This window comes from Hibiscus syriacus, unplaced genomic scaffold, assembly GCF_006381635.1.
Source record: "Hibiscus syriacus cultivar Baekdansim isolate YM2019G1 unplaced genomic scaffold, ASM638163v2 tig00005974_pilon, whole genome shotgun sequence".
NCBI lineage: Eukaryota > Viridiplantae > Streptophyta > Magnoliopsida > Malvales > Malvaceae > Hibiscus > Hibiscus syriacus.
The window spans coordinates 3,409,817-3,429,287 of NW_024062076.1; the positions used below are offsets into that span (position 1 = coordinate 3,409,817).

At 35.0% G+C, this 19,471-nt stretch overlaps 1 pseudogene; it reads right to left on the reverse strand.

Moving 5' to 3' along the window:
- Nucleotides 1–2,387: 2,387 nt before the first annotated feature.
- LOC120200486 lies at nucleotides 2,388–6,017 on the reverse strand (annotated as a pseudogene).
- Nucleotides 6,018–19,471: the final 13,454 nt, after the last annotated feature.

Here is a 19,471-nt window from a genome sequence, read left to right on the forward strand (position 1 = left end):
TCTAGTGAGATCTGGAGAGGCGTCAACCATCGTGGCAGTCTTTGGTTGGAGCGATGGCGGCGGTGGCCAGAATAGACCCTAGGGTTGCAATGATACCCAAGGGTTTCTGGAATCATCTGGAGCAATCTGGTGTGTCGATCTTCATCTGGATCGGATGGTGGAGAGCTGTGCGACACTGGAACGTTGATGGAAACCCTAGATTCTGGTGGATTTGCTCGTGGGCTTGCTGAAATTGGGCCTTGTTCAGTTTGCTGGGCCTGAATTAATTGTAACCCAAATCTGGACCTAGCCCGAGTTGGGGTTGGGTTTGTAATCAGGCATGTATGCCTCGCTTTGTAACCTGGCCTTCGGGCTTTATAAATAATAATATTTATATTATTATTATATATAATGACGTATAATAAGCGTCACTTGGACGAAAACGACTGTCGACAAACGTTACCTTCCGAATAGGTGCCCAAGTCATAATACAGAAGTTAGGATGAGGGTTTAGCCCTCCGAAGAGGATCCCAAACAAAATCAAGATGGGGATCAAATCTCATGCAGAATTAGGAAAGCATCAATGTACATATTTAAAATGATGTAGTAGTAATAAAAAAGGGTCATAACCCAGATACACAAACCAGAATATGTAGAAATAATATCATATAGCGTGATAGCATACAATATCAAAGGTAACAAATAGGTCAAAGGAACACACATATATGAGTTAACCTATACCAACTAAGCTTTAAATTCCCACAAACAATAGTAGTAGATCTTGCGTAACGAAAACGCGTATCTCGAATCAAACATGTTGAGTCAAGCTAAGCTGAACTTAGACACTTAAGACTTACTAAGGAACGGTACGGAGACATGTGACCATCATCATAATATATTATCATATAATAAGTCCATAAATTTCATACTTTTACTTAACTATATTGTAAAATACTAAATATGAAAAACAATCAGGGCTTTCGTGTTAGAATTTGGCAAAACGGACCGCGGAAATGAATTCAGGATGTCAAAAACAAAAAGATAGGGATCTTTAGAAAAAGTCAATGATCATGGTCAAAGGGATGTGATCAAAGTCAACAGTCAATGGTCAAAGTCAATGATCAAGAGTCAAAGTTAACGAGTTGGACAATCAAACAGGTCAGTCGATACGATCAAACAGATTGAGTCTGGTTTGCTCAAGCTGATTCAACCCATCAAACTCGGTTTGCAGGAAAAACAATTCCACACGCGCGACAGCAACGCATGTGGTGCGTGAGCCACCCTCCAGTGACCGAAGTCATACACAAATTTACAGATTTAAATTTTAGTGAGGAGTCTCAAACAAACCTTATTTTCTAACAATGAGCGACAGAGACGATAGTTTTACGAAACCCAAAACTCCTTAGCCTCACTTCCACAAACGCAAGGGTAATGGAAAAAATGAAAGAATTCCAATGGTACCGGCAGTGACTGTCACGACGGTCAGTACAGTGACAAAACTGAGCAAAACCAAAGAAGGCTAAAGAGAGTGTGTGTGAGAGAAACAATTTTTTTATTAATCTAGTGTAAGTACAATGTAATATTTGTTTAAAGATAACTCTAAACCTTTTTGACATTGAACACTCACATCATTGGTATCTATGGTGCTCGAACCCAGGTACTCAAGGAATAACAACAATTCATTTATCATATAGGTCACTTCGTAGAAGAGAGAAACAGTTTAAATCTTAAAAATGGGGGAAAAGCAAGTCTACAAAACTGAATTTGGTTTTTAACATATTATTCTTGGTCTAATTGCAGCAGAAATCCCTATACTTTTAGAGCACTCACACAATGAAACTAATATTTTATATTATTAAAATTTAACCCCGTTTGAGGTGTGACAACTATTTCTCCTTCCACCCAATCTCCAACTAAACTCTTCCCTCTATCTTTGTTTCCTTACATTTTGCTATGATGGGTTTTTGTTTCTTTTGCTTTTGCTGTGAATAGTTTTTGGTACGTTAATTTCATCGTTTCAACACGAATTAGATAAAACGAATTAAAATAAGTTTAGTAGGGGTGGGGACGAATTAGGTAAAACTATTTCCATGAAAAATCCCATTGCATCATATTACTTAATCACTACTGTCTTTTAAGCAAAAAACATATTTTTCATCCCAAAAGCTTGAATCTTGATTTGTCACAAGATTATGATTATAAAAATACACAGTTTAATCCTGCATTTAACTTAGCTCTGGGAAAACATATGGAAATTTGGCTGTCAACAAACTATTTACAGCAGCATGCAATGCTTTGTGGGACAAACTTGTTTGAAATCTGCCTCTGCAACTTTCCAGGTTACAAAATCCCCATAATTCAACAGTTTTACTAGTGTCAAGTCTTTGGTTCCTTCCTTTGATCTGTAATATCGAATTGATTACATACAGCACAACCATTACTAAAACAATGGAAACCACAAAAGAGAAACCAAATCAAAAGAAGGATTTTGACAAGGAATGGAGGAAGAACTGACCAGCTGCTGAAGGATCTTCATGTACGAAGAAACTGGCTGCCACTATCAGATAGCAAAGTATAAGCATTAGTCCTTTGAAGTAGTTAGACGTTCCCTCCTGCACACGAAATTAGAGAAAAACAAAGTTACCTTCACCTACATCCCACAGCCTTCTCGTCCTATTTTTCATTCGGTTAATTCTTAAAAATGATATCCATTACTCAAACTCGAATATAAAGTTCTTGATATACCAACCTGCAGAAAAAAGGCTACAACTATAACAGTAATGAACAGAGTTGCTGTCTAAAAAAGCTGGAAGTTTAAGTCCATTTCCTGCCCCATCGCCCACCCAATAATCACACAAAATGGTATCTGCAGATTCAAAGACAATAAAAGTTAACATGACTGAGGCAAAAAATCAGTTCCAGCTTTGCTCCAAAGTCGAGTATAAATTCTTCGTGACTTGAACACCGTTCATGCTTTAACATCATTACAAGTGATGTGAAAAAGTGGATGATCCTAAATAATTGACAAAAGTAAGCCACACCCCCTACCTAAGAGACAGATATCGTAACGAAATATATTTAACTCATTTCTTGTTGTTACAGAAACCGGAGAATAAAACGATAAGTCTCCAGCATTCGGATGTATATGGAGATAATGGAATTGCATCAATAGAAAAACAGGTAGATCCAATGTACAATACATACCCCAAACATAGAAATCTGAGTTGATGACCCTACCGCCACTCCCAGGGATATGCCTGAAGATAATTTATTAAATAGCAAAAATGTAAATGAATTTACGATATAGAAGTTAAGAGAATCAACTTACAAGCTTGTCTTTCATGGCAAACATGATAGCGCTTGCATGCTCAGCAGCATTCCCAATTATGGGGAGGAAGATAACGCTAATAAATGCAATCGGCACATTCCATGCACCAGATGCCCCCCAAGAAACAACCATCAGACAAGAGAAAGCTAATTGAAAACCAATCACCATATATTCTCAAGAACTTTTTAAAAACTGCAGAAATAGTAGGAAGATAATACTTTCTTGTATTTTATTCATCAACATTATGAGTATATATACAAGTATAAAGGTCCTATAATATGTAAAGTAATATCCTACATTAACTTTGAATATCATACAATATATATCAACCCTAGTATTTAACCTATAAATCTGTAATACTCACCTTCAAGTTGGAGCATAGATATTAATCATGCACAGCTTGTTACATAGATAATCAATCCGGATTCTGTTAAGAGCCTTTGTGAAGCTTTTAAAAGGAAAATCAATTTTAAACCCCTACAATGTGCTAATTAATACCTCAAGTGCAAAAAAAAAAAAAAAAGAAGCAGATGCAGATGCAGATGCAGGCCTCTAACCAACTTTCAAATCATTCTATCAGTGATTCATCCTCAGATTGGCTTGACCAGACATGACATTAGAGGATGCTTATTATAAAACCAGTATGTATGATTCATTACATACTCGCTCCCGATTTAACAACTGGATTCTTTGAGTGACCTATGAACTCAAATGTTTTAGCATATCCATCTCCTTAACCAAGAAAGAGGAAAGATTAAAAAACAAATGTTACCTCTATGGTATCCACCAAATAGTCTGACAGGATCGAAATCCAAGCAGTCATGATAGCAAGCCAAATTACTGATTCCCATTTGGAGATCTCTGGAGCTTCATCGTCATTATCATTTTCATTCTCCCTATTGATACTTCATTCCTGACATTACACCATTTGCCACAACACTCAAGTATGCTACACAAAATAACAAGGAAAGTACCTATTATATTAAAAGGATACCAATAACAATGATAACCAACCTCACCAACGGGAACATAGGTATCTTTTTGACTTTTTAACTGGAAAACAAAGATAAGCAGCATAGGCTAGAAGCATAACACAACTGCTAAACCTTGAAAGAGCCAGCTCCGACTTCCCAACTTGCAGTTCAGTGTGTGTGCAGTGAAGGACTGCTGGAAAGAGTAGGCCCATGACTTCCATCAGCAGCAGTCCTGAACTGACAACAGCTGTTGCCTGAATGTAAGTTTACTTCAGTTTAGAGTGATAGAATAATGGAAAATAGAAGAAATAAGATCAGACAACATACTAATACTTTTACCTTGCTGAAGACCTGTTCCTTTCCATAATGTGCAAGCCCTCCACAAAAGAATGCACATCCAAGAACAAGCAGCATATTTGACAAAATTGAGCCCAACAACGAGAACTGAACAACACGTGTCATTCCACTTTTCAGTGCATAAATTGAAATAATCAATTCGGTTGCATTCCCAAATGTAGCATTTAGAATACCACCGACTGAAACTCGTTTAGACAGATGAAAAATTATTACAACACGGAACTTATAATTAAAAATAAAAAAGAAAAGAGAGGGGGTTTTAAGTGGAACCTTGACAAGCAAGTTAAAACCAACAAACAAGTTTAATCAAGAAAAAATCCATAAGAATTAAGAATAGAAAAAAAACCTGTAGGTCCAGTGTGAAAAGCCAGCTGCCTAAATTTGATCAAATAAAAAAGCAATATTAGGCGGCAATAGAACAACTCATAGCATCAAAATACCAAATTCAAAGAAGAACACGAATCCATACTCAGTAGCATAACCCAAACGGTCCGCAAAAGGTGTTATACCTAGCAAACTTAGAAAGAAGACCCACCCCATCAATCCACCTCACCATTTAAAGAACTTAATTCAAAAAGAAAACCAAGCAAAAAAAGAGCATCAAAACTAAAACTCACATTACTATCGCTCATTTTATGAACCATAATCGCTAGAGGCCCAAAAGGAATAAGCAAGTTGAGTTTATTCGAGAAAACTACGGTCTTTATGCTCTTATAAACACCATTCCTTGTCATTTTATTACCACCAACAGGCAAACCAGAGAACAAAACCGGTTGATTTGAATGAATAGGATGTGTCTTTTGAGCATCCATTTCAGAGGAATAGAGGCACTCATCATCGAGATCATGCATTGCCACATCATCTAGTGGTCCCATCTGCAACAATATGCACTACAACAATAGAAATGCTGGCTCTAGATACACTAAAGAGGAAATAGCAACTTAAAATGCATATTCATCAACCAAAAAAAGGGTTGAAGAACAAAGAATGGAGGACTATAAAACATTAAAATATGAATAATAACTTACTTCAAGGTGAGGTTGAACTCCAACTTCCCCCTTGTTATCCATCTTCACCTATCAAGAGAGCTATAAGGTCCCCACAGCCAGTAACATAAAAAGCATCACAAAGTCACTTGCTTGGTTTTTAAATGTTCAAGGTTTAAATAACATACGCATAATAGAAATTTGTGCAAGAGAAAGGGAAAACACAACATTAGCAAGCATGCTTAACACAAAGAAATATCAACAAAGCAATAGAACCCCAAATCAAGATCCCATCTTTCAAGTTTATCCCCTACTATCAATTTCATATTATAACAAAATTAAACTTCATATCTTCATTTCCAAGCTTTATATGCATCTAACTGGAACCTACATCAAATCTGAGAAAAGGCATAGCAAAGAACACACCTTTATAGAAAATTTTTGGAAAAGCTGAAATGGGAATGAATAAAAAAAAACCAGAAAATTAAATAAAGTTAATACTTTTCTTTACCGAAGAAAAACAATAAGGTCCCGTTTGGATCAAGGATTTCATGATTCCTGATAGGTATATTTTTTTCCTAGTTAAAGATTCTCATGTTTGGTTGGGTAACATTCTCAAGTGGGGGTAATATCTATTTCCCAATAGTAAATATTGTGTGCTTAATCTTGGGAATGTTATTCCCACGCACATGTTAGGTATTCTTTTATTCCCATGTGCTAACGGCTAAAATGTCCTTCTTTTCCCCTTTGCCTCTGCGTATCTTCTTCTCCCCTTTAGCTTGTCTTTGCGAAAAATTCATCATTCTCATGGTAAGAGTTCTTCTTCTCTCCTTTTCTTCTCTTCTCCCTTTCGTTGATCGCAACGACTTCTAATGCCGCCATTTCGTGCAGTGCCATGATCAAGGACTTGAGACCATGTGTGAACTATCTGGTGAAAGGGAGCGGGAAACCGCCGTCGACTTGTTGTGCCAGAGCGTCTGCTCTGGCATCCGCGGCTACGTCGTCGGCTGACAAGAAGGCTGCTTGTGCGTGCATAAAATCTGCAGCTAAGAACATGAAACCCAAAAACGACTTGGCTCAGGCTCTTCCTTCAAACTGTGGAATCTCATTGCCCATCGCCATTTCACCGAACGTCGATTGTTCCAAGTACGTAATCCCTTAAAAAATTGAAGAAAAAAGAATGTTCATCGACCGTTTTCCGTATATCGATTCACTATTCTCATTTAGTCGGCGTTTCCTTTTTTTTTTGCAGGGTTGGTTGAGAACTGGAAGTGATGTGGTTGGACACATGAAGTAATTGAAACTCCGTTTTATAATGAACTGGACGTTTTATAATGAATTGGAATCCTGCCATGGTATTTGGATTCCTTCGATGAATAAAGCTTGATATCATCATCTACTGTTTCTGTTTTCACTTTCTCTGGTTTTATGTATGTGTGATCATGTTGGATTTCCCTTTCTTTACAATTTTTGATTTGTTTAATTTTTTCAGAAAACTGGTTTCGGGTAAGAGTTTAGCTTAATCTAGTATTTTTTGGTCGAACCCATTTTTTCAGAAAAATGCTTTCGAGTTAGGTTTCTTAAGGTTTTGGTTGCTTTTTGATTGGAAATTAGTGTAGTTGATTTAAGTTAACCTCGATCGATAGTTTCCTTATAGTTGTTGTTTTGCTTGGATTCATTCTGCCATTTTTCATAATCTAGTATGATTGGTCGAACCCATTTTTGATTGGAAATATGCTTCGAGTTAGGTTTCTTAAGGTTTTGGTTGCTTTTTGATTGGAAATTAGTGTAGTTGATTTAAGTTAACCTCGATCGATAGTTTCCTTATAGTTGTTGTTTTGCTTGGATTCATTCTGCCATTTTTCATAATCTAGTATGATTGGTCGAACCCATTTTTGATTGGAAATATGCTTAGATAGCAGAAGATAGATTGAAGGAGTGAAAAAAAAGATGATGATTATTAATATATCATTACAAATGTTTGTTGAATGATAAGTATATAATTATGCTGTATACATAGGTTGCATAGAAGAAAGGAAACCAGTGGAAGCTTTGTCGGGTTCATCACCTAAACCTTATAAAGCAATCATGAATTCAAGAAAAGATGCACATAATCTAGTAATTATTCCTTCAATCACCCAATTAAGCGATAACTCAAGTGATCAATTATAAAATATAGTAATCTGTTTATGCCGGAGTCGAATAAAATGGAAATCGTCCTTTCCATCCTTTTCAGCGCATAATTTTACTTGGTAGGTAAATTCGTAGAAATAGGCTTGATCTTTTCGTTCTTTTAAGCTATCTTTTTTTGCTACTAATTAACCTTGTTATCTTTCACAAATTCATTTATATTTATGTAGTAATTATTTATTGAGATGAGTCTGTATTACTTTCTGCAGGCCTTGCAAAAGAACCAGATAGTGTATAAGTTCCAGTAAATGACTGAAGCCATTGAGGCAGTTTTGAATGAGATTCCATATGATGAACTTGATATATCATAGGAAGTCCAGGAAGAGGTACTTTTCCACGAAAATGTTGCCAAAATTAGATATGTTCTGTTGATTCTTTGTTTTGTTTGAATTGTTCCATGCACATTTAGGACAATCGAAATTATAGCTTCACAAAAACAAACAACTAGATTCGAGTTACCTGTTCTTACTATTTCTCTTTCGTATCAGATTGAACTTGTTCATGCACAATTCAGACGAGCAAAAGGAAGGCTGGACTCACCTGATTTGCATATGGAACATGATTTAGCAGTAGCACAGAAAGAAAAGGATCCCGACCCTGCAATTCTCAAAAGACTTTCAGATAAGTTGCAGCTGAGGACAATCAATGATCTATCGAAAGAGTTGGTTGCTTTCCACGAACTGGTTATTGCAAGTGGTGGAGATCCGGGGAGCGCTTTGAGGAGATGGCATCATGCTCAAGAAGCTTAATGATTATCTGACCAAAACCCTGAAACATTTTACAAAGATGTTCTTACTTTTGATAGTTTTTTTGTAGTAAAAACTGTCTTTGATAGTTAACCGTTATCGCTTTCATGTGTGTATGCATTGTTGTATATGAAGGTATATTTCCTAAATTATAAAATTCGACACTATAGCTAAGAAATTGCTTAGATTTAGGCTAGTCCAGTGTAAATAACTAGGACATTTCATCATGATTGACTTTGCATCTAATAAAGTGAATTTTGAATAGTTCTTGTTTAATATCATGACAGAGTTGCGTAATATCATGGCTGTTAAAACAAAAGTTTTGGTCTTTCAAAAATACTAGTGCAGTTCGATGCAATAGCACTGAGTTTGCTAGTCAGGAGGTAAATTTTATTAGAGCTCCTATTTTATGTTTTTAGTTCAGAGAAACTATTCCATTGGTTCTCTAATTTATTTAAACCAAGGATGGATTTTGGGTTTTGAAGTTTTCATCCACTGTATGTTTTCTCTTCTTTCTTCCAGTCGATCTTAACTGGCGACGAGCTAGGATCTCAAATAGCAAGCTAGATGTGACAATTTCAAGAAAGTTGTCATGTTATTTGTTGAACCTTCATTTAATTGTTTTTTCTCAAGTGTTGGATTTTTGTTAAACATCAATAGGGATGGCAAAAAAACTCAAACTCGACTGGGAAAATCGAAAACTGAATTAAACGGGGACGGGAAAAAATCGTTTATGCTAAACGGGAAAGGGGATGGGGAAAAACCGTTTATGTTAAATGGGGATGGGGACGGAGATGAGTTTAGTAATCCTCGCCCCGATTACCCGGCCCGATACTCGGCCCAATAAATATTAAAAATAATTATTATATATATATATAATATTAATAAATTTAAATTAAAAAATATATATAATATTTATATATTTAATTTAAATATATATACCCGGCCCGATACCCGTTTAAATAACCGTTTATGCTAAACGGGGATACCCGTTTTCCCGTAGTTTTCCCTGATTACCCGATGGGGATCCCTGTTTAAATCCGAGAAGTTTTTTAAGCGGGGACGGGTATGGGTTTTTTAAACGGGGACGGGGGGACCAATACCCGGCCCGAACCCGGCCCTAAGCATCAACTTGTTTTTATATTAGTATAATTTTAATTTTGTTTAAAGCTTCCCATTGTTTCTTGCTTTACTTTATATCTCTTTAGATACAAGTAAGCTATTTCACTTGTCATTTGTGTATGATCTGAAAGAAATTAATGGTCTAGTATGTTCAAAGTTTGGCATCTGTCGGTTTTTATAAGTTCAGAGAGAAATTACAGGTTGGGAAACATGGATCATTGGGTTGCTTGCTTTTCGTAATCAAGAGTTAAGTACAAAACAGATTAGAACCGAGTATTAATAATTTTATTAAAATTTTAGCAACTATAATGATAAATGACGGTGAAATATAAAATTATAGACAATATTAATTTTAGTATTATATTTTCTTACTTATTTGAATTATGTTTTTGTAATATAAATTCATGAGATAAATAATAATGATAAAGTATGCAGAATTAAATATAAATATAAAAGATAAATAAATAAATTATATATAGAAAATATAATAAATATTATATCTTAGATAACAAAAATAATTTACATCTTTTTATTATTATGAATATTTATGAAGAAATTTCACAATGTAAACATTTAATTAAATATTAATGTAAAATTTTAATATATTTTTACATAAATTATGTAAATTTTAATATTAATTAAAATTAAAATAATACATGATATATTTAAATACTTAAGTAATATATTATCAACAAATAAAATTTTTATATAAATAATTTTTATTTAATATTTAAAATTTCACATGTTAAAAAATATAGAACAATGCCAATTTGGTAAAATATACATTCCAGTAATCTTTTATTCTTTCAACCAAACACTGTAATCTTACATTCGTGCAAAACCAACCAAACACAGTAATATAACATTCTCAGTAATCTTATTATCTGATAATCTTTTATTCCCATTGATAATCTTACATTCTGTGAACCAAACACACCCTAAGTTTTTTCTTCTTTGTAGGGATGATAACATCAAAGAAATAAAAGCAGATTGAAATTTTGAAAAGCGTTGGTGGGGGTATACATGTAGTATGTCAGTTGCTAAGTTTTCCTTGCTCCGACCTTTTTCTTCGGGTAATTTGAACTGCTTGTCTTCTTCTCATCCTTCTTTGCTGTTTCACATTGTTAGTCATTGTTTTAAGATGATGATGGTAACACATTTTCAACAACTTCAAATTTTGATTTAATATAAAAAAATGTTTAAATGTTTAAATTTTTATTTTACATATTTCATTTATTTTTATAAAATTATATTTTTTATTTTATTATTATTCTAAAATTAAAATTGTTCATTAAAAATTCATCCAATAAACATACAACATGTGCTCTATTTTTATTTTTGTTATTAAAAAGATATAGAATTTTTATTTTTTTAAAACCCTCTTAAAATCTTAAAGTCAAAAAAATTATTATCCTTAAATTCCTAATTCTCAAAACACATATGAATTAATTATTATCGTTTACTATTTTCGTTATCGAATTCTTACTAGTCGATCATCATCACCTTTTATCGTCGTCAATCTATTCAATTGATCTTCACTTTTATCTCCACATGAGGTTCTGAAACATCTTTAAACGATTAGAGATTCAAGTAGTGCAATTTATCGATTCGATTTAAACGACAATACATGTTTATAAATGATGATGATGAACTAATGAGTGACAATTGGTGAATATGTAGTGATTAATACGAAGTATACAATTATCGATAACCCAAATAACCTCACCTAATCTATATTTCTCTAACTCTAAGGGTACGTTTGGTTCACGGAATATAGGATTACCAGTGGGAATAAAAGATTACTAGAGAATAAGATTACTGAGAATGTTTAATTTTGTGTTTGGTTGGTTTAGCAGGAATGCAAGATTACCGTGTTTGGTTAAAAGAATAAAATATTATTGGAATATATATTTGACCAAATTATCCTTATTATATTTTTTTTAACAAGTTAGAAAATATTTATATATTTTCTTTAAAAATTTAAATTCATAAAATTTATATAATTATTTTTACAAAATTGAAAATATAAAAAGGTTTAATAAAATGGTAAAATTTTATTTTACCCCTAAACTTCATATAAAATTTTAATTATAGAATTTTTTTAAATCTAAAATAGTTTAAGGATAAATTTGTAATTTAACCTTCATAGAATTTTTATTATTCAATGACAAAATAATGATATTTTTGAAAGAAAATTTTTTTAAGGACGTTTTAGTCTAAAATGTCTGTAATCCAACAATAACTAAGGAAATAGAGGTAATGACATTCCCGGTAATATACCCAAAAAAATCTACTATTGGTAATGTAAGATTACCGGAAATGACATTCCCGTCCAACCAAACGAGAAAATGTGAATTTTATTCCCATGAAAATCTCACATTCTCCCAACCAAACACACCCTAAGCGTTATCATTTTCTCACGTTGTCGAAACAAATTTATCTCTGAATTACCCTACAACTTTCACTATTATGGGCACTCGACTTGACGTCTCAAATCTACTGAGGTCTCTAGGCTTATATTTTTATAGCTAAAAACAAGCCACGTATAAAGAGTTATTGAAACAAACTATTAATTAAAATAAATATAAAATCGTTTGAATATATAAAAAAGGTGATTTTTGGAAAAATCACCGATTAAAACTTTATTTATCTGTCAAACACCCTTTTATTTTTATTTACGAATTTAAAACCCTTTGTAGGAAGATACGGTGACTGATCTGACACTACGTGAAGTAAGGCGCGGTCCACGCCTTATGCTGACATGACGACACGCTGAGTAAGGCACGGTGCATGGACCGCACCTTACACCACGTGGCGCTACGTAGTGGTATAGCGTTGTGCATGGCAGCGCCTTTACTTTAATTCTAACATGAGTCAGAAAGGCGCGACCCATGCTTTAATTTCGCAACCACACGTCAGTTCACACCCCCATTCCCTCTCTATAAATATATTCATTCTCAATCATTTTCATCACACCAAATCCTCTTAATTTCTCTCAAATACTCTTATATTCTCTCATAACTCTTTAAGGTATATTTTATTATATTTAATATTTTGTTAGTATTTTATTTAGTTATTTAAATTTTTTAATATTTTATTTAATAATTTTTTTGTGCAGTTATAAAATAGAAGGCGGCCTGCTTCGTTTGGATGGAAATCATATATCGAGTCATTATGCTGATACGGTAACATTTTTACATTTTAATTTAATTGAAATTATTAGTAATAATTTATTTATTTAATGTATGATTATTAGTTTATAAATTAATTTACGATAATTATTAATATTTTTAGGAGAACGATCGTATATTAGATCTTTTTATCCGAAACCTTAAGTTAGTGATACCTACCTATGTCTGGCCGTATTTTGTTGAGGTTGGATTCGGTCATATAGCTAGATATGAAGGCCATTGTAGGATCGAACCAAACCTGATTTCTGCATTAGTGAAGCGGTGGAGACCGGAGACTCACACATTTCATCTTCCATGCGGAGAGTGCACGATTACTCTTGAGGATGTTTCCATGCACTTGGGGCTTCCGATGGATGGAGATTTGATTTCAGGGATGGCGCACGGTAACTGGAATATTTTTGTGTCAGTAGTATTTAGGAGGTGTCCCACAAAATTTTAACGATGGTCGAATACTGTTAAATTGGTTATATGCAAATTTTCAGAATTTGAGTGAGGACGCCTCAGATGATGAAGTTAAAAAGTATGTACAGGCATGCATACTGTAGCTGATAGGAGGGTTGCTGATGCCGGACAAATCACGCAACCAATTTCACTGAATGTGGTTGCGGCATCTTGACGATTTGCATCTGTCTGGATCACTGAGTTGGGACTCGGTAGTTTTGGCTTTCCTGTATAGGGAGATGTGTCGAGCGACTGACTACAGGAAAAATGCTATCGGTGGATGTCTCCTTCTGCTACAGTCTTGGGCATGATATCGCTTGCTCTCTTTATGTCCTGTTGTGAAAAACCCGTTCGTATTCCCGCTGCTATTAAGGTAATTACAAAACTGATTTCGTATATTAATCATTTTATCCAGTGTATAATAAAAAAAATTCTTTGAATAGGTGGTCTATTGACAGGAAAAATCATCGGGGTCTACCTGATGAATTAGAAATAATCAGGCTACTAATCTATCAGAAGGCTGGCACAGAGGTATGTATTTTAATGTTTGAAAATCGATTTTGTATCATAGTATAATAATTAGATTATTATTTTTGATAAGAATTACATATATTTGTTTTAGTTTGAATAACTCCATATTCTAATGATGATATGAGGATGTGCATCCCACCTGAGGGGCCCATTAGATGTTTGGATGGCGGTTGTCCCTCTGATCTGTTATGCGATTGTCGAGTGACTCCCCACTGATCGCGTGCTCCGGCAATTTGGTTTTGTACAACCAATTCCGGAAGCACCTCTCAATATGTACCAGTTGCATAACACATATAGGCACGGAAAGACGGATACAGATTGGCTGGTGAAGCATTATGAGTGGGTCATTATATGGGAGGATCGACATCGGCGCCTTCCCCATAGGGAACCCATTTATGTTGACGACTTGATGGTTGTAGATGATTATTATGAGTGGTTCAACAGCAATAGGAAACTGTTTCTGCTTTCCGATGATACATGAGGATGGAATATTCATTGACGTCGACAGAGACGTGTACCTTCACAAGCCCACCGTCTCCCGACTCGTAGACGGAGAGCAAGTGCTTCCGGTTCATCGTCGACTGCACCACTGGAACCTTCACAGCAACCACCGTCTATAACGACGTACACCCCGCAACCATATCTGATGCCGCCACTGCCTTTCCCTTACTAGATGTCACCGTCGCCACTTTCATAGAGTTATATGACCCTTCCTGGAGGATATTATGGGCCTATGTTTGTAGATTCGACTTAGGGTTCATATGATTATTAATTTGGCGGGTGCAACCTCATCACTGATGGTTGTCACACAGACACTTCCTGTACAGTTTTCTCATTCATCGTTGTATGTGTTTTCTGAGTTTTCTCAGTTTTCTATGAGCGATGGATTAGTCAGTCATACACCTCCAAGGTCCTTATTCTATGGAGGTGCTACATCGTCATCAGTTCCTCATCAACAAAATGTATCTGCTCCTGACGACGACGACGACGATTACGATGATGATGATGATGATGATGATGATGATGATGATGGTGATGATGATGATGATGATAGTGAGGAGTCACAACCAGTTATACGAATAAATCCTCCTCGAGACCGACAGCCACCGTCCTGCGGAACACATTCGCACTGCAGACATCGATAGTTTTTGATATTTTATTATATTTGTATTTACTTGTTTATTGGATTTTTTTTATTGTAATTTTTTTATTATTTATCATTTAATACTTAATTTTGTTGGACTTTTTGTTAATTTATTTTGTTAATTTTGTTTATTACCATTTAATACAAGTTATTGTAATTTTTTTTATTTACCATTTATTACTTATTGTAGGTTTGTAGTATTTAAAATTATATTCAAATAACAAATTGCTATTAGTTTGATAAAATTTAATAATTGTGTTTGATAACTTTCTTAAGTATGTCAGTTATTATCTCTTTTATTATAATCACATATAACACCAACGTCGAATATCGTTTTCTTGAATTGTTTTTTTAATCTTCATCAGCGGTTATCAAATGACATTAACTTTAAGTAAATATAAATTAAACTACAAGAATTATTATTTGATAAACAACAACTACATCAATTCCTCATCAATGGTTACTTGATGACAACAGAAGTGGACATGTTTTTCTAGTGTGTCCTGGGTTTCTACAATGCCCACATTTTTTGTCGTGTCTAGATGTTTCTCGAATATCCATATCACAATGAATTTGAGTGGATTTTGGCCGACCATGGTCCCTCAATAAAGTTAGATATGGTACAATCGGAACCCAATTCTGAACCTCATTAGGGTCTTTGTCATTACCTATGGGGGGAACTCAAATTCGTATACCTTAAACACTTATGTTATCACATTTTTGATGGGTATGTGAGCAAGTTGTTATCACATGAGAGCATGGATATTTCAGAGCTTGAAAAAACCCGCAGTCGCACTATCTGTCTTGTAGATTTACTCTTAACAACACAACTTCAATCCCTTGAAGAGGTTGCAGTAACTCTGTGATTCGAAACAATTTATGCGTTCTAGAGAAGCTTGTTACAGACATTCCATTTGATGCATCAAATTTTTTTGTAGATTTGTAACTAATCTAGGGTGATAGACATGACCGCCTTGCATCCAGGTTTAAGCTTGTCCCCTGAGCTTCCCAAAAAGGCCCCCTAAACAAAAATATGTAGTTTTTACCAAAGCCGATACAGGTAAGTGACGTGCACCCATTAAGGTCGAATTGATTGCCTCAGCCAAGTTGGTCGTCATGTGTCCATATCGATATCCACCATCATATGCATTTGTCCACATTTCTTTATCGATGAGATTGATGTAATCGTATCCTTCCTCGTTATTCGCCCGCAAATCTTGAAGCATGGATTCAAATGTTTGAGGTAGTAGTTCGTAACCTGAGCATAAAATGTATAACTTACTAACTTTGTTTCTTTAAAAAATGAAAATGATCGAAAGAAAAAAAAACTACGGCAGTTTCACTTACCCATGCGCACAAGTAATTGGCGTTCATCATTCTTCTTGAACCTTCCATGGTAGTTCGCAACAATGTGTCGGATACAATACCTATGTTGGACAAAGGGTGGTTGCCACATTAGACCTAAAGACTCCATTGATGCTTTGATCCCAGCTCCGCGATCTGAAATGACACAAATTTTTCCCTCGTGATAACATGTGAACGTAAGTTTCGAAGGAAAAAACCCCAAAAATATGTATTTTCTCCTTCAACAAGAGCAAAAGCAGCTGGAAGAATATTGCGATTACCATCTTGGACAACTGTCAATAGTAAAACTTGCTTGTATTTTCCATACAAGAAAGTCTCGTCGATCTGGACCACAGGCTTGCAGTATTTGACAACATTAATGCATTGTGGGTAAGTCCATAAAACCCGGTAGAATTGGCATCGATCGTAAAAAACTCGATCATTATGGTATGCATGAGAGGTTTTGAAGTCCACAATTATCCCATGATTCAACCTCTGCACCAACTTAAACCAACTTGGAATTTCTTTGTAAGATGCATCCCATTCGCCGTGAAGTTTTTTAATGGTATTCTGCTTTGCCTTCCATGCTTTTCTGTATGAGACAAAATACCCATACTGCTATTGTAAGTTGAAATCAACACAACAATAGCTATATGTGAGCTTGCTTTTACCATGTGCATGATGGCTTGGCAGATCACTTCAGAGTCTAAGTTAGGATGATCTTGGTTGATCCCTCCAGCAAAACATGTGTGATGACCGTTGTATACTGTTAGTTCCCATATATTGTTTTTTCTCTTCCTCTTCGATACACGAACCATCCAATTGCATCCGTTTTCACGTCGGGCACAGTGGCATACATATTTTTCTGTCGTAGAGTGGGTGACTCTGGATTGAACAAAATTACGTATATTGTAATTTTTTATAGCCATCATCGGTTCTTCTATGCTTGAAAACTTCATGCCTAAAGATAACTCACCATTATTTATTGATGAGTAAAATCCATAGCCACCGAGATGAGGTATATCCGGAAATTCTGACCCGCACATTGCACCATAGTCAGCTTCATACATGTGTGTTGAAGGGTTAGTTTATGCCACATTTGAGGAAACTTCATCTACATCATCATTATCATAGTTGAATTACAGTGATTCTGGGTGAATGAATAGTCCAGTCTCAACACCATCCACACCTGGCTCACGAAGTGGTTCTTCTGGTGGAGATGATGGTTCCTCCATGCTCTCCACATTTAGGTCGAAGAACCTATTACTTGTATGTCTTCCCCTTGAACTAGAAGGCATATCGACATTGAGATCGAAAAAGCTCGAAGTCGAATGCCTCCCCCTAGAGCTTGAAGCCATCGTGTCAAATGGAAACAACACAGATTGTTGCATCGAGGGCATCTCCATATTAAAGTCAAATAAATTGGCAGATGAATGCCTTCCCCTTGAACTGGACGCGATGTTTTTATACGGATTGTTTGTGGACCCACCTCGGTACAGATCGTAAGGAGTTGCTGATGAATGTCTCCCCATTGAAGTTGATGGGATGACACCATGATGCGGATTTCCCATTATGACATTAAATTCATTACACATTACTGTAGTTGGGTTGTCAACTTGTTCAGTCAGCCCATAGTGGAAGCTTAATGACAGACCCCGAACAGCACACACTTCAACAAACTTTGCATACATCTCCGTATCGGCGTCTGAATAATTACTTTGAGAATTAACCATCATTTCAACATCATCAGTGTTCGATAGTTCGAACGCTGTATAAGTTAATGGAAAAAATGATGTTGGAAATCTGTACTGAAGCGACTACATTCTTCTAGTACTTCCAACATGAACCTTCCTTGTAATATTCGTTACCAGCTCCTCAAGAGTTATGTTTCTCTTGAAGGATATTTTAACATAATGATTTGATACGAAAACAATGCCGGTTTCATCTTCCTGAATTTCTCTATCATAATAATCAATAGCTGAAATTCGCGTCATTCATAGAGTTTGAAAGTAAAACAATATTATATCTGCAAAAAAAACTGAAACAAGCCTAATTAAATAAATAATATATAAATTAAAATATAACAAAATAAATTTTTTACACATAAACGTAAATAATTTAAATAATATAATTTTATATTATTACCGTATCGACAAAAATATTTCGACGTATGCTCCCGCTTTCAAATTTTACAACCACAAAAATTAATTGAAAACATTTAGTACAATATTTTTTTAAATAATCATATATAATTATAAAAAATATTATAAAAAATTACCTTATAACGAAAGCTCGAACGAACATTTGAATCAAATATAAGAGGATTGCCAGGTGTTATTTACTAGTTGAGATGATTATTGTATTAGTTTCTCGATTGAGAGTGAGTTGTGAGAGAGTTTACGGGTGAGAGGGGTATTTATAGTCGAGAGGAGATGCTATAAACCCGAGAAGTACGGATGCAATTATGCAAGGCGCAATCTATACACCGCGCCATTCTGAAGCATGTTATAATTGCAGGAAGGCGCGGCCATGCACCACGCTATAACCCTACGTGGCAGAAAGCGCGACCCATGCACCGCGCCATAGCTAACGTGTCGCCATGTCAGCATAAGGCGCGGTGCATGAGCCGCGCCTTACCCCACGTGGCGTCAGATTAACGTAAGACACTGTGCATGGGTCGCTCTTTCATGCAAAGGATGTTAGATCGATAAATAAAGATAAAAAGATATCTGACAGATAAATAAAATTTTAATAGGTGAGTTTTGGAAAAAATCGCCTAAAAAAGTGTCCGTTTAAATTCAGAAATAAATATATGATGACGCAAGATTACAAAACAAGTATAAATTTTTCTCGGGCTCCACTGCAGTCAGTGATAAAGCAATTGCAGCTGGTGACCTCTCGATCTATCTATCTTGTCATCAATATCAACTCTCCGATAAAAAATTGAAGCTCCCATGATGTTTGGCGAGCAAGAAAGCTTTAAGAAAAACATGAGAAAGTACAAGAGAAAAATAATAATAATCCGCTATCTTCTCTAATATGTCATTAAAGGAATTAATAATATTATTGATATGAATTTGCTAATAATATAATTAAAATAGAGCATTAAATTATATAGAGAAAGAAAAAGGTCAAATA